The sequence below is a fragment of the Manis pentadactyla genome, chromosome 12 (assembly GCF_030020395.1).
Source record: "Manis pentadactyla isolate mManPen7 chromosome 12, mManPen7.hap1, whole genome shotgun sequence".
NCBI classification, from domain to species: Eukaryota; Metazoa; Chordata; class Mammalia; order Pholidota; family Manidae; genus Manis; species Manis pentadactyla.
Window position 1 is genome coordinate 33,237,980 of NC_080030.1, and position 16,347 is coordinate 33,254,326.

Below are 16,347 nucleotides of genomic sequence, written 5' to 3' on the forward strand. Positions count from 1 at the left end.
ATTCACTATCTATTTTCCCGCTTTGATAGTCAGAAGAAAGCCCTGGATCTGAAGAGATAATCTTCATCCTGCCTTGTTGTACCTGGGCCTCATCTGCACACCAACCAGAAGTGTCAACCAAATAGTTTAGGAGCCAGTGTTCACCCTGGGCAATCAACAGTAAGCCTCGAATGACTTCAGCTGTCAAATGTCTCTGATCCCCAAATTCTTACAAAGGAGACTTGCAAAGCTTGTAATCTTTCCTTCCTAATTTACTTTAAACTGCTTCTGTAATAAAGAGGTAAGTGTGTACACTGGCTTCCACCTGATACTGACATGAAAGTCTGTATGACACAGATCCTTCTTCTGAGGGTAAGTTCAAGAAGTAGCCAGAGAGCTGTGCACTGCAACTGACCCCCATCCCACCCTCTGCGTGCCAGGCCAGCTGCGATCCCCCAGGCCCTCAGCTCACCTGCTTCCCTTGCTCCCCACAAGCCCTTGGAATTGAGGCCACTCACTTCCTCTGTCCAGCTCCTCCCGTGGTTCCTCTACCAGGGCCCCCTCTGTGGACCCAGGATGGGACTGACACAGCTTCCTCTACCTTTCCTCATAGCTGCTCCTTCCAAAACAAACACCAATTAGAAAAAAGACGAAGGAGTTTTAGTTATAGGAAGGTCAGAGTTTTAAAAATTACAAATAATGGGAAAATTACAAAGTTGCTAAAGGATCCCAGAAAAATCCAGCAGGGGTTCCCAGAGCCTGACCTCATTTACATTTCAATGGACCCCTGGGTCAACCATTTCAAATATTTTCCAAACATTCTTATTAATCTTTTCTGTAGTTAGAGGTCCCCAGAGCACCTTCTCTGTTACTGGGGTGTGCAGCCCAGCCCTTGGAGGGGGTTGTCCAGAGCCAATCTCTGACCCTGTGACAAAGGAGTCCTTTCTCCTTCCCCTCCAAGCCTTCTCTCTTGGGCTTGAGGCTACCTGTTCTGACCTTCAGTTTGCCACCATGGTCATTCATAGAGTCTCTGTGCTGAGGTCTTGGGGATCTTTGCTTACTGCCCCTTGTCCCACACCCAAGCCTTCCCCACTGAGCCATTCTTCTCCGATTGTGAGATTGCTTCTCTGCTCCCCTGGATGCCTCTGGCATAGAGAAGGATGTGAGTCTCTTTGGCATTGAGTTAAATTTGACCCAGTAAGGTGATACAATGATGAACAGCTCTGGCTCTGTTGGGATGTTGGGCAGACACCTTGACCTCAGCAGCTATTTTTGAGGCTATGGATTGGGATAGTAATAATAGCCACTTTACAGTGTTGCTGTGAGAATGAAATGGGGCAATGATAATCAAGCCCATAACATCTTGGAATACAGCAATTGCTCAATACACATTGGCTATTAGAATTATTATTAACATCCAATTATCACTTTTAGGTGGCTTACTCCATGTCATGCGCCATGTGAGGCATTAGGGATACAAAGGAATTGTCTCTCCCTTCAAGAAATTTGCAAGGTGGGAAAGGCGGCGAGTAAGCCAAAAATTACCAAACAGTGTGCTGTCTTCTAGTGGGATTGTGCTTTAAGTCCCTCAGGAATGTTGAACCATGAGCAACAGACTCCACCTGAGGTCAAGAACAGGGGAAGGCTTGCAGATCATGGTAGAAAAGTATTCCCACAGGGGAAGTTCATGTGTGCAGGTTGTGGTGATGCCTGGTCTTGCCCTTGCATGAACTCTCCCTTTAACAATGGTTCTAATTTAATGAATGGATCCAAGCTTCCCAGGGGTCCTGTAGACTTAATAGGAAAAGCCTTCTGGAGCCTGCCTCTGTGAACACCCAGCGCTCAGCTTCCAGCTTGGCCTACAAATGAGCCTGCCTCCAAGAGGCTGTGCACAACCTGAGAAACAGATTAATAATCATGAGGCTGGCATGACCTGGGCCCTTTGCAAACATCATTTCATTTAGTCCCCAACATCCCTGTCTTATATCAAGTCCTTGCTCCAACAATTTCTGGTTTTTCAACCATGGGCAAAATAAGTGACCTCTCTTTGCTTCTGTTTCTTAATCTCACAACGAGGAGGTTTGTCCCAACTCATAGACTGATGAAAGGACTATGTGTGTTGATATATGCAAAGCCCTCTGAACAGCCCTGGCACATAATAAGAACCCAACAACTGTTATTATTATTCCAGTACAGGTTCCGGTAGTTTTTGACCCATTTGCAGGATGGTGGTGACTGATGAGGCAAAGACTGATGGCAGTTCACCAAAATGATTTCCTCTTCTTCCTGCACACACCGCAGTTTACATTTGCCATGTTTCTTTAAGTTAGGCATGGCCAGGTGACTGAGTTCTAATGCTAGAATATGAGCTGAGGTGATTTGTACCCCTTCCACACCTGCCCATAGATGAAGCTGTCCCCCATCATCAGCTGTCCCATCAGGGCCAGCAGAAACGGAGACTTGTTGAAGATGTGGGTCCCAGCATGACTGCTTGGAGAAAGGCCATTTTGCAGAGCTCTTCACCTGCACAGTTCTGTCACTTACTGAAATAAGAAAGGCATTTTTATTGTAGTTAAACAAATATGCCCTTGGCTAGTAGCCTAGCCAGCCCTTAACAGCACAACTCATATACCCCAAAGCTCAATGAAGGATCAATTTTGCAGTGAACGGTCAGAGCTGTAGTGGTCCACCCAGCATCTTTCCCCCTCCTCCTCCTCCTCCTCTCCATAAAAAACCTCTCCTGCTGGACATCTAGTGTGATGCTGGTGTGGCCTAATCCTCTGCCACCAGCAGCAGGCGGCGCTTGAGGGACTCCACGTCCCTCTGGGACAGCCGCCTGACTCAAGGCAGACACTGCTACCACTCCCACAGCTGCTTCAGGAAAACGGTCATCTCCTTTTTGGTGGGATTGCTAGCCTTAGTAAATGAAAATATTTTAGGGATATGGTGGCCACAGTGGTAATGGCCACAGAGAAAGAACTTGCCAAAGAAAGAAGCCAACACTGAGGAGAGCAGAGCTGAATGGAAGAACATCTCCTTAGTGACATCATTTGAGTTCCTTCATTCATTAATGTCTGATTCATATTTCCCAGTTGGTCAGTGAGCCTCCTTTTTGATTAAGCTAATTAGAGCTAGTTTTCCCTGTTTGAAACTGCAAATTCCCAAATCAGCTGCTTTGCTCTCCTCGCCCCCTCCCCCACTCCCCCTGCAGTTACCTTGGTTCTCTGGCTCTGAACACTCTTCCCCCACCCACCCAACACCTATCTTGAAAGCCATCTGGGTAATCCTATCTTCACATTATATGGAATATTAAAATTCCTTAAATAATCAGTGATGGTAACAGGCATGACTTCCACCGAGGGAAGAAGAATATTAGTCACTCCCATGTGTCTCAACTGAGAATACTCATTCTCAGGGAGGACTGAATGTGCTACAAAACAAGGTCCATTAACACAAACTCACCAAAAAACTCCACTTTTTTTAATTTCACTTAATTTTTATTAAAGATTTCTGAAAGTAAGTGATGAATTTGAGAGTTGGAATTGCAAATTTCCTCCATAATATATTGCCTTGTAATGGAATTTGACCAGTAATACTTTGATATGCTTTTCCTTTAAAGCAACCTAGTTGCAACCCCAGAGATTTGCAAAAGGGGAAATAACCACATAAAGTAATTTTTACAGTTAGTTGTACAGGTTTTCCTCCCGGCCTTCACGTCAGTCTTTTAGTCATTTGGTGCAATAGTTTATAGAATATATACTCTACTTGTTTTGTCTCAAGTATTATCACATGTAACAGACTTTTTTCTTTGACTTTTATTTTGAAATTACTACCTAAACCAATTCCTTATAAAAATTGGTAATTTGCAAAAGCTGCTAAACTTTTTACTCTCATTTTCTTTCATCCTGTTGAAAACCAGACTGGCCATTTGACTTCCAAGTTTTCCTTCTCCATATTCATTTCATTATTTGATGGCTTTAAATTCATTAACTCAGTGAAACCACACCTACGGCAAAAGATTTTTCTAGCTTCTTCTCATTTCTTTATCTTTACCTTCCTTCACTCCCCCATGCTCTGCACACTCCAGTGCCTCCAAAATCAAGTGCCAGGAGTTCTAACTCCATGGAGAGTCTTTAGGTTCAGAGTTAAAAAAAAAAATCTTGTTTATGTTGGAGGAGGGGAGAGTCAGGAGTTACTGTTTAACGTGTACAGAACTAATGTTTGGGATGATGAAAAAGTTCTAGAAACAGATAGTGGCAAAGATTGCACAACATTGTGAATGCAGTCAATGCCACTGAGTTGTACACTTAAAAATGTAGTTAGTTTTATGTGTATTTTGACACAATAAAAAAAAGCTTGTTCCTACTTCCTGTCTTGTACATTTGTATACATCACTAACTATAGATGCCTCACTCATATGGATGGCAGCAACTGAGAATGAAGAAGTCAAATATAAAGTGTAACGCAATTTTGTTTCCTTAAAAAAAACTACAAGATAGAACAAAGCATACACTGCTTTCGCCAGCTGTCTTTGGAAAACCGCTCTGTTTGCTCATGCGCAGAAAAAAGCCAAGCCCTGTCAGGGTTTTGACGAGAACAAGATGAATGACCCCCTGGAGACCGTAGGGTTTGTATTCGAATTTCCATCCTCTTTTCATCCTTTGTCCCCCTTTCTTGATTCACATGCAGATTAACCCAGACCGATTCCTCACTAAATACTCCTTTTCACTCTAGTTTGGAAAGTAGAAGGCGCATCTAAATATTTATGAGGCTTTTTCTCCCGGGTTTATGATCCGCTCCTGTTGGCTGTTGAGGAATTACGTTAATGAATGCGTGCCTGCGCTCACCAACACAGAAACCAGGCGAAGGGGGAAAGAAACACACACAGCGCTTTGTCGGCACTCACTAAACAGTTCCCACGAAAAGGAGGAAAAGAGAGGGAGGAAGAGATTTAAAATCTGTTGCCAGGAGAGAAATAAATGGTACAGCTCAACACAAAAGCAAGAACAAAGTTTTATCTTCGCTTTCTGGAATTGCAAATGTAACTGTTGTTTCAAGCCGGTACAAATGTGAAACAAAACATGCCGATTGAAAAATGAGAACTGGCTCGCCTGGTTCTTCCCAGTGATGAAGAAAATTAAGGGCAGAGTTTCAATATTGGAAATAAATCGTTTATTAGAGAACAAAGAACCAAGCAACGTTTCCTTTTTAAGCAGCGCTTATGTTCCTTCAATACAGATAGTTTGGGCACGACCCCATGGGAGGGCCGGGGTTTGTTGTGCTTCCCAGACAGAATGGTTTTTTTCTGTCTCTTCAGTGCCTTGTCAATACTGTTTTCATTAAGCTAGCTAAATTCCACTTTAAAGTGAACTCACCCTAAAAGTGTTTGCATCAGATTGTATCCAGTTATGGCTTAGACTAAGTCATCTTTAGTTCTACGCAATCTTTCTGATATTTTACTAGGATACTGTATTAACAACTGGAACCAAAATGCAGACATATTAATGACCTTAATATCACACTGCCAGGAACAGTCGTCTTTCCAGCCTTTACTCATCTTCCTGCCTCCCCCTTCTGTTCTGCTCTCCTGTGAACACAGAGGCCAGAGCCCTCAGTCAAGGCCCTGCACACCCAGGATGCAGAGGCTCTGCAATTATCTTTAATATCTGTGCATCAGGACATCAGGTTTAAAAGTATAATTTTTTTCTGTTTTAAAAAAATATTACCCCTCTACTGGTATTTATTTCCATCTGGAAGTCATAATATACAGAAAGATTAAGGTTGTGTTTGTCATTTTCAAAACTTCTCACTGGATTCTAGAGATACTTAGCCTGGCCCTTGTCACCTCTCTTCATAGGGTAATGAAAAAGGTGGAGAAATCCTACCTCAATCCCCACACAACCCACACTCCAGCTGAAAGGAGGGAAAGCAGAAAATAAATCTCCAACTTTCCTTTCAACATACAAAGGCTTCCCTACACACCTCTGTGACAAACAGAAAACTAATAGTTGATTGTTAGTATTTCTTTTTTCCTTTCACACTAGAGTAAAATACAGAACATACTCTCCTATTCCCCACCCACACATACATACACACACAAATCTGGTTATTACTTATTTGAAGTATAGATAATTGACTAGTCTATTTAGGTAACTAGTATTATATTCTAAGCATTATATATTCTTAGCTTACAACCAGAGTGTCTTTAAATCAGTTTCATCAGTAAAAACTAAGACAAAATGTTTCACACAGAAATTTTTAACAGTCTTCTGATACAATGACAGGGAATTATATTAGCTCAGCCTTATTTCACTGTCATTTATTACTTACTTGTCTGAGTGACTAGGCACTGGGTTATAGCTAAGTTTAAAGAAAACTATATCTATGTTTTAAGAAAAAATTTAGTTAAAGGTTCACAAAATTGTTACAAATTCACCTTGAAAAAAAAAATTCATTACTTAGAAAGTATTTCCAGAACAGCATTTTCTGTAAAACTTGGGAAATCAGTGTGAGTGTCCAGTAAATGTTTTTAAGTAAATATTCCATGGCTTTGATAGAAAAAATTAAATGCACACATAAATTTAGTCATCAATTTGTGCATAAATATATATATATAAACCTAACTACTCCCCAGACAGTGTGTACATGGACTGACGCATCTGACAAAAGCTGGTTTGTGAACAGGGGAAACTGTCCAAGAAGAATTTGCACAATGAAATAATCATCTTATTTGGTCTGTACAGATAACCAGTCAATTTAATGAAAAGAAAAACTTAACTACTAATAGTCTGCTATTGACCAGAAGCCTTATAGATAACATAAACAGTCAATTAACACATATTCTGTATGTGTGTATATAATATATATTACACATATATGTATTATATGTGATATATTATGTATAACATATACATTAAATATAACATTTTATATATATACACATACATTTAATATGTTTCTGAAGACAGTTTATAATTTAATCACATGCTTTTAAAAATACAACTACATATGCAGAAAACAGAGGCAACCCAGCATGTCTACTCTCAAAAACCTGTAGACCTCTTTCTTTTCTAACCTCTGCTTTTCAAGTGCAACTTCATTATCATGGGGTTTCATGCAAATAGAAAAGCAGTGCAGAACATCATCTTTGTCAAACCAGAAATGATCTGAATTTGCATTAAACCGGCAAGGAATAAATGAAAATAACTATATGGAGTCTTAACTCAGAACTGAAATATTCAAAATGACAAAGTTTGCATTCAGTATAATTTTTCACAAGGGTTTATATCATGGTTTGATGTTTCGCAAACATTTTGGAATATTTCAAATTTATATTACATTTGATCCTTGAAACCTTCACCCAACTCATTGCAAAGTTTTAAACACTACCTATTTCAAAATGTTTACACATAGTTTACAACTGGCAGACCAGTCGCCAGCTGGAGAATGGTACACATTGGGATATTTTTCTAACCTAAAACTATTACTGCCATACATTGATTGAGACACATGTTTCACAGCTTAGTCTAAGTCCAAAGTGAATTTATAAGTTTACTGGCTACATGCCAATTTCAAACCTACCCGGACCTGCCTTCCCTTGTCCCCAGACAGTGTGTACATGGACTGACGCATCTGACAAAAGCTGGTTTGTGAACAGGGGAAACTGTCCAAGAAGAATTTGCACAATGAAATAATCATCTTATTTGGTCAGTACAGACAACCAATTTAGTGAAAAGAAAAATCATTTTTTTAAAAATATGTGATGAGCTACTTAACGGCATGGTTTGCTTATATTGTTTAGTCGCTGAGTTATCTACATAGTTGAATCTTAAATCTGAATTTTCATAATCTCAGAAAATTCCCATTGAATAATGTTTTAAGTTATGATCGTGTTACTGTGATCAATATTTAAGCCTACAGCTCATGCAGCCAATACTGAGTCATAAATGCTTCAGTGGGGAAGTCCCATAGGGTTTGTCTTGGCCAGCAGCTGTCAAAGAGCCCTGGGCTTCTGTTTCCTTCCCCGGCCCCTACAGCAACAACAGTTCACCTTGGACTGTTTTGTATGTTGGATTTCCTGAAACAACAAAAATACAGCTTAAAAATCAGTGATCCAGTCTCGTGTTCACTTACTTCCCCCCTGTACAGTATTGCACATAGAGGTGAAACCCAGGGCAGCTCAAATCCCAAGCCTACCAGCCTTGGCTACTTGCCCTCAGGGAAAGTTTATGCCTTTTAAAGAGTGCTATGATTTAGCTCTCCGGGGCCACCGCTGATTTTTTTCAGTGAACAATTTAGTGCCCATTCTTGGGGTTTTTTTTTAAACCAGTTGATATAAGAGAGAAAATGAGGAATAAGACTTATGTAATCCTCAACTTCTAGTGTGATTCATCTATAAAATCATTCAGTCTTCCTGAACTATGTGAATGGAATTTGTTTGCATAAATCTAATTCCACCAAAGCCTTCTAAACTGTGAACTAATTATGCGATCTAATTTTGGAGCATTTCCAAGTTGATCTCTGAATTAGTTATCTTTTGCTTTTCTTTTATGTGTCATCTTGCTTTTTCATATTTCATTAGGTATCAAAACCAAGAGAGACAAAGTACAAGCTATTTATATTTTATCAAGTCTCAAGATAATGGGAAAGATTTTAGCCCAGTTAGATCTACAGAAGAGTTGGGTGACTGCTAAACCAATGTTTTGGCAGGAAGTCAAAGTACAAATAATTATGGGCAGTAAAATCTTAACACTTCTTAAAAGCAATCCTATAAAACACATTTATTGTGCTGAAATCAATTTTCATTTTTAACTGAAACAAAGCTTTGTGTACATACATGTCTGTGTGTGTTGTATGTATGTACAGATGTGCAAAGAGGTGTGGTAAGAAGGAAGCACTGGATGTTCTGTTTGAAAGCCTGGGTCCAAGCCTGTCCCATCACCTGCTGATTGTCTGATGCTCAGGAAGTTACATACTGTCTATGAACCTCAGTATTCTCACCTAAAATTAAGGCTAACAATGTTGTCCAATCCATTCCAAGGGCTTGTTACAGAAATCAATGGAGATGGCAGATGTGAAACTGTATTAATTACACAATAGGGTCCTACTGACATGTCCTGGTGAGTGACATAATTATACCAATAACTCAACCTAAGGTTTAGGGCAATTTATTTAACTTTACTGAGCCTTATTTATGCATATATTAAAGTAGATTATAATGGGTTCATGGAGATAGAAGTGATATGATAGTGTACTAGTAGACAGATATATTGATTAGAACCCCTTTGGTTATTTTAAGGAACCTAAACCTGAAATGGTTTAAGCAAAAAGAAAAGAAAAAGCATGTTCCTTGAATATTTCAAGTAACCATCGAAAAGAAGCAACTGAGCCTCAAACACCCCTGGAACCAGATGTGAATGCTAACGAGACTCTCTTTCTCATGCTTATTATTTTTCTTTGCTTAAACTTCCTCCCCATGGCTGGACACATAGCCACCAAAAATTCCTGTGCCCCACATCTCACAACTTGCTACAAGAAGGAAAAATACTTAACTAAAATTGTCTACTTGCTCACCCCAAGCCTGCTGCTGGTCGAAAAACCCCAGGAAAAGTCTAGTGGGCTCAGGTTGAGTCAAGGGCCCAGAATGGCAGCATGTCACTGGTAGCCCGCACCTGGACTAGATAGTTGCAGTGAGAGAGCAGTTTTCCCCCCAAAAGAGGGACAGTGTCCCCAGAAATGAGGAGGGTCCTGGGCAGTCAAAGCAATACATGCTCACACGCAAGCACAAGGGGTCGGCCACCCTAGGCTAATGGATGAAGCTCTCTGTAAGTGACAAAACCTACTCCCACTTGACATGAGGAACAAATACAGAATACATTTAAAGGTATCTTTAAAAGTTTCAAGTACTATACCAAGAAGAGGTAAACTTGGTTTTTCTAGTTTTCTCTGTGCATTTGGCCAGTACCTGTAACCTAAACATTCCAGTTTATAAACATGGAAGTCCAGAACCAAAGACTACAACCACTCTCTAATTGTATTTTGTTAGGAAGAAGCACCATTTCCAAGTTTTTCTCATAGTCAAAATTTTATTCATCTCCTGGTAAATCATGCATGCAGTTTAGTTGGGGTTGTTGCTGAAATTTTCTCAGTCAGAAACATGTAAATTGCAAATACATTATTTATAATGCACACATAGTTGCCGATGTTTTAGAGTATCACCTGAAGAAACAAGAGTGAAATAACAACCGAAGTACAGATTCTTTGATACTACACTAATTTAAACATTCTATCTATTGCTGTTAGGTCTGTTGGCTGAGATTTTCCATTCTGAAATAGTTATCTCAGGTGACCCTTGCCTGCCGTGGGACCTGTTCTGTTTGGCAAAAGCTGTGCCCATTGTGTGGAGACGGCTGCAGCCCTGGGATGGGGACTTGCCTCCCATGCTTCAGTCACTTGAGCGGGTCACCCAGACCCAGCTCCTGTGCATTGGCTCATGTGGGTGCTGTCTGTCTGAAAGGTATCCACTCATTTTTCACTGCCCATCCATGGGATATGTCCTTCAGATCTTCGAACCATTGACCTTAATCAGCTAGGAGAGATGCCTATCCCTCTGACCCTTCCTCTTTTGGAGTGCTCTTTTATTTGGGTGAATATCCACCCCACTTCCCAGGCATAGCTTTGTGTATCTTCTCAAGTTACTACATGTGTATGTTTCATCCTCCAAAGGTAAAACCTGAGTGTGCGCCAAGTTTCTTTGCAGGAGAAGTACAGCAACTTCAGTGCTGCCAGAAAACATTTGGCTCATGGTTGTCAAAGTCAGGATGCACAGTAGACAGACTTAGCCAGCTTCGTCACCCTGCCCCATTCCGGGGCCCTTACCTGATTGGACGCTGGGGGTGGGAACTGCGATGGGTTTGGCCTTGTCCCTCTGGGCTTGGAATGTGCGGCTATGACAGGATGGAGCCCCTCCTGCCCATGGCTGCAGCAGGAGAGCTAGAGGATTAGTGCTGAAAATAACATTCTGGGGTGAGTGCCAAGGTCAGGGCCAGAGAGTGTCCAAACCGTATCATAAATCAAAGTAATTATTGGAAAAGTGGGAGCCGAGTTACGGGGCTGAAATGAGTCACGCTGAGCTACAGAGCAGAGCAGGAGTGAAGAGAGGGGCGAAGGGCAGCCAGTTGTACTGCTGAGGGCCGACCAGGGGTTTGGGCTTGCAGGCTGACTGGCCCAGGAGGAACCAGACCCCAGAGACACGGCAGGCAAAAGCTCCCACGCTTACTGGATCATTCCACATGCTCCCAGGAACCCCCCAACTTCACTCTGATCCCTAATTTGGAGCTCTTCACAGATGGGCAGGCAATTCTACCGTCGTTACTCTAATCCCAAACAAGCCATGATACATGCAGAGCCAATTCCAGGTTTAATCGTGTTACCTTTATCCAGACAGAAATCAATCCCCGTTTTTGTACAAGCCTGCAGAACATCTAGAGTGCTGCGCCTTTAGCCCAGAGAAAAGCCCAGTAGTTGAAGGTGCCGCCACGCAGTCACCACTGTGTGGTACACAGGAGTGTACAGTCGCTTGCTTGCTCTAGGCGTGTGCGGAGGGGACCCGGACAGGATGCTATTTTGTGACAGTTTCCACAGTTTATCTAACTATCCATACACTTCCTGCTTCTCTCTCCTCTTCCTGTTGGGACATTTTCGTACATGCCCAATGCCATATGATTCCAAAGGAAATACGAGCACTTTTTGATGATCTAAATCAGTGTCCAATTACAAGGCCAGGCTTTCTGTTACAAATTCAATACTATCATAAAAACAAACCATACTCCTTAACAAAGAAACCTTTTCAAAACCCAGTATAATCTAATTACTTCTACAGTGCCTTTATCTATAACTACATACTTGTCTCATACAAAGCAAAACTATATTGGTGCCTGTTTCTCAGACATTAAATTGTTTAGTTCTTTGAGCAACATTTCTGAAAGAAAGATCAAACACATATACTATGTAAAGTTTGCACACATTAGTAGTTCCAACCTAATCTGGCGATTCAGTTACTCTTCCTACGCTGTTTGGCCTTGAAATGCTGAGATGCCCCTTCTCTGCAAGCTCAGGAAAAACAGTGCCTCTCTCTGCTCTTCTTTCTCCTTCCCTCCCGCCTTCCACTGCCAGGGTGGGTTGGGAAGGAACAGGACAGCCTCCTCCCCTAAGGCCTGAACTATGTGACTGGATGGAGACCTGCCTTGGGGGCAGGAGACAAAAACATCAATCCAGGTGGACCATGAATAATCCAGACACACTGTAATTTTCATTCTCTTGGTTTTCTAATGAGAATATATAAACATTTGGGTCTCTGGAAGACAAGAAAACAAGAGAAAGTAGTTTTTATAAAAAAGCCTTCTTCACAGTCCCACTACCCAGCAAATGAAATTGATCGCTTTCGTAAAATCTCTCACTTTCTGGTAGGCACACTGAAGCTTGGCTGAGAATTATATTCTCTTCTTTGTATCCAAGGATTTGTACGTGCGATTTCTCTTAATATGACTTCTCTTTCTACCAAAATTTAAGTGTCACTAAAAATGGCTGAAAGCACAAGATTCTTTTCTATCCAGTAACCAGAAAAAAGGAGTAACCGTGGCATTGTCTTTAGATGATACGTGGCCCCGAATATCTGAACATCAAGGGGCACAGGCGACCCCTCTCCCAGGCTTGTAGTTTTAGAGAGGGAATCAAGAGGGGATAGGAGGTTAAAAAATGGGCACAATAGTATGTAAAACAAAGGGAGGTAAATGGTGCCTTGACCACCAGCCACCATGGCTGCCATGGGGCATGGGACCACGAGTGCTTCCCAGACTTCAAATGCTGTTATTCTGAGTGAACAACCACTTTGGTGACCAGAGACGGGGACAAAATTTTCACCCAATAGATGATGAAGCGCTTACTGTAACTTTCTTTTGGGAGGTGGAGCAGCTGCCAGAGAGAGGGGGCACAGGAAATCGCTGAAACATTAAGCACTCTATGTGCTGACCAGGGCCCCACCTTCTAGTCCTGGCTTCGCCACGACAGAGCTGTGACTCTGGGCACACCTCCCTGGGTGTCACCATCCTTACCATCACAACGCGGGGATGCAATTACATTTTCTTTAACATCTCTTCAAGCTCTGACACTCTGTAATCACAGCAACCAATACCAATGAGAAGGTTAAGATGATTATGCGAGCAGCAAATTCTCAAATGTAAATTAAAGAATGGATTCCTATAGCACCTTAAGCATGACTTCAGTATTATTTTATCAAGTCACCTCTAGGGATATCCTGAGAGAGATCCTTAATAACAAAGCAATACATCCCAGGCAACAGGGGAAATATCCTTTTACACAAACAAACTAGCAATTAGGGGAACTGACTGGTTTTATCCTCACAAGAAAAGCATTGATTTATGAGTGCCTACCATGCCAGACATTGTGTGAAACCCTTTATATCTGTTTCCTCATCTCATCTTCATAAGCCTGAGATGTTATTGTGTACCCATTTTACAGACAAGGAAGTTAAGTCTCAGGGAAAATAAGCCAATGTACCCCTATCACTCCTCTCAGGCTTAAGGCCATGTTGCTCTGACTCCTTACTAATGTTCATAAACACTCTGTTGCCCACTTGTTAGGTGTCTTGACGATGGGTTTGAGCCCTGGGCAAGTTCACTTTGGATTCAGTGTGACCAAAGAAATGACAGTAGAACGTTCTTGGGGTGACAGGGTTATACACAACTTTTTTCCCACGGTGGCAGGTCAGTCACTAAAGTCCCATCCACTCAGAGTGAGTCTGCACACAGCAAGCCAGTCTCTGCCTCTGGGACTCTGGGCCTCTTCCCTCGGCACTGCCACCACTCCAGCCTCTGCCCCGCTCTCCTGCAACCTTGCAGCCATGCCACCATGTTGCCCAGAGCACTGGGCGAAGATCTTTATAGCGAATCAATAGCAACGTGTTGCCCACATGTGTGTAGTGAGCTAGTCAACCAGGGCCTGGTGAGAATCCTGGCCACAGGAACCTTCATTTTATCCATACTCCACCCCTCCAGGCTTCTCTCCTCTCCATCTATGAGCCCTCAGTCCTCTGCAATGATCCCTGTGTGAGAAAGCTGGAGCATTGTAACCAAATTCCATAATCTACAACAACATACAAATAACAAAAATTACAACAAATTATAATAACCCTCAAGCCTGAGGAGACCCATTGCCACCAAGTGGTCATCCTGGCTGTAGTCAAACCAGTTCTACTCAGATGAGTTAACCAAAGGCCTGGGTGGGCCTGACAGCACCCACCTTCTCCAGCCTCTCCAGTAGAAAGGCCTGCAGACACACAGGCCGGTCTAGTTGCTTTATCTCTGCCTCTGCTTCATCCTCAGCGGCCGGAACCACTGCTCCCGTCTCAGTTGCTGCCACAGCTCCAGTCATCCATCCTCTTGTGCTCTGCTCCCGCCTTTTCAAAACAACCCACATCTGGGTCCTGGGGCCCCTTAAATTCTTCCTTCGAGAAGCAGACCGTTTCCTTCTGTGCTTGAGCCTGAGGATAGGAGCAGAGCACCGAGCGCTCCACACCCTGAGGAGGGGCCGCACCTCTCCTGGAGGAACCTGCAGTTGCCCAATCCTGGCTTCCACCAGCTTTCAGGCAGGTGGGGTCTCCACAGAGGAGGGGCCGATGCCTCTGGCACCAGCAGGGCCTCCACCCACACCTGTTCGTCAAACCTCTGCTCCTCCATTTCCGGGGCTGACATCCTCCACCTGCCCCACAGCACCTGGCAGCCTGCATGCTGCTGCTTCCCGGGCTCCATCCTCCACCTGCCCCACGGCACCTGGCAGCCTGCGCACTGCTGCTTCTCGGGCCGCTGCTCCTCCTCGTGCTGCTTCCTCTCGTGATACCACAACATCGATTACTGTTTCCACAGCCCTTTGAAGCGATGCCATTTCAGTCAGCTTTCTCTTGGGGTGGACCCCAGCCCCCCAACCCTTCCCAGTACCACATGTCCACAGGGCACACTCGGGTGTCTCCCCGTCCATAGGTGCAGCTGCTGAAACACTCCTTCCACGAGGGCTGCCTGTTCTTTCTCCTTGGTCACCGATGAACCCTGCTGACTTCACCAATTGTCTTGCCAATGGGTTTCAGCCCCGGGGAAGTTCACTATGGATTCAATGTGACCAAAGGAGTGACAGTAGAACATTCTTGGGGTGAAAGGGTTATACCCAACTTTATTTCCATGGTGGCAGGTCAGTCACTAAAATCTCATTCACTCAGAGCAAGTCTGCATGAAGCAAGTCGGTCTCTGCCTCTGGGCCTCTGTCCTCAGCGCTGTCACCACTCCAGCCTCTGCTCTGCTCTCCTGCAACCTTGCAGCCGTGCCATCATGTCGCCCAGAGTACTGGGCGGAGATCTTTATATAGAGTCCTTAGCAACATATCACCCACACATGTGTAGGGAGCTAGCCAACCAGGGCCATGTGAGAATCCTGGTCACAGGAACCTTAATTTTATCACATAGCTATATGTGACTAGTGGCTACAATATTGGAGAGTACAAGTCTAGGGTAAAAATGGGTAAAATGCTTGACATACATTAAAAATATGAGCAAACAAAACACTCTTTGGGATTAACTATCTTGCCCAATAATTTATGAACTGGAAGAAGTAAAACCTGATTCAGTCCTGAGTGTTCTGATATAACCTAAACTCATACCTTCCTCCACTACCTAATTATAGGACATTACAGAAAAAAAAGAAATCATGGGCTAAAGAAACCCTAAAACATAAACACATGGAGGTCAAATGACCATTTCCACCTGTTGGAATGGCTTCACATGGACAGCTTGACCTGTCTTTTGACCAAGTTCATCAGATAAGAAACTTATCACAGCCAAATGAAATTTGCAATCTGACACCATGCTGGGGCCCTGCTATTGCAGTAAGCTGACAGTTCCCATAAACAGCGGTGGTGGGAAGGCAAGCGGGGGTACTGCCCCAGGCACCAGGCAAGCTAGGCGCAGGGGCAGCTGCTCAGCCACTGTCTCTTTCTCCATGAGGGGCTCTCCAGATGTCAGGGTCCTCATAGTGGCCCATGAAACTTTAGTTCCACAGTTACTGTTTATCTGTTTATGTGCTATGTGTCTATCTGTACTTTATACATAAATATAACATGATTTTTGCTCCCCAAGAAACAGTTTTCATCACCCTGTGGGGCAGGGGTGATACCACTCTGGTTAAGAGTATTCTAGAATGAATGAACTCTTCTTGGCAATGAAAGGGGCAGAATGGGAAAGACCTAGGCTCAGTCAAGCAGGCTTTCCTTTTAGTCCCTGCTTGGCTTCTTTGACAAATTGCT

General features: G+C 43.0%; 1 long non-coding RNA gene across 1 annotated transcript in view; it reads right to left on the reverse strand.

Moving 5' to 3' along the window:
• Positions 1-2,115: 2,115 nt before the first annotated feature.
• LOC118913077 (uncharacterized) overlaps positions 2,116-16,347 on the reverse strand; it is a 49,205-nt gene continuing 34,973 nt past the window's right edge. Inside the window, exon 4 of the long non-coding RNA XR_008993174.1 lies at positions 2,116-2,522. This is a non-coding gene — a long non-coding RNA (uncharacterized LOC118913077). The remainder of the gene's footprint in view (positions 2,523-16,347) is intronic.